Raw genomic sequence first — 352 nt, forward strand, 5'->3', positions numbered from 1 at the left:
CCAATCTTAATGAAGAGATTAATCTATCTACAATAGTATTCATACATCGATCTCAGCATGATTCGCCTTACCAACGGGGGAGGAGGTAAGGCTGCAATCTGTACCGGTGTCATTCACACACAGAACTCTGATAGAAAACAATAAGCAAATCACAGATTATGCTGAGAAAAGCAACAGCTGGTTCTTTGCGTCACGGGGAAGATCGCTGTTTCTAAGACACGTTTTTTAGAACCATTTGTCAAACTTTATCAGTGGTAATGGTGATGCGTGGAGGGTAAAACTGTAATCGTACATGTTACTTGTGTCTTGAAAAAAAGAAAAATTATTACTTTACGTTTTATATCTTTTGGTC

The sequence above is a fragment of the Penaeus monodon genome, chromosome 22 (genome assembly GCF_015228065.2).
Source record: "Penaeus monodon isolate SGIC_2016 chromosome 22, NSTDA_Pmon_1, whole genome shotgun sequence".
Classification (NCBI taxonomy): domain Eukaryota; kingdom Metazoa; phylum Arthropoda; class Malacostraca; order Decapoda; family Penaeidae; genus Penaeus; species Penaeus monodon.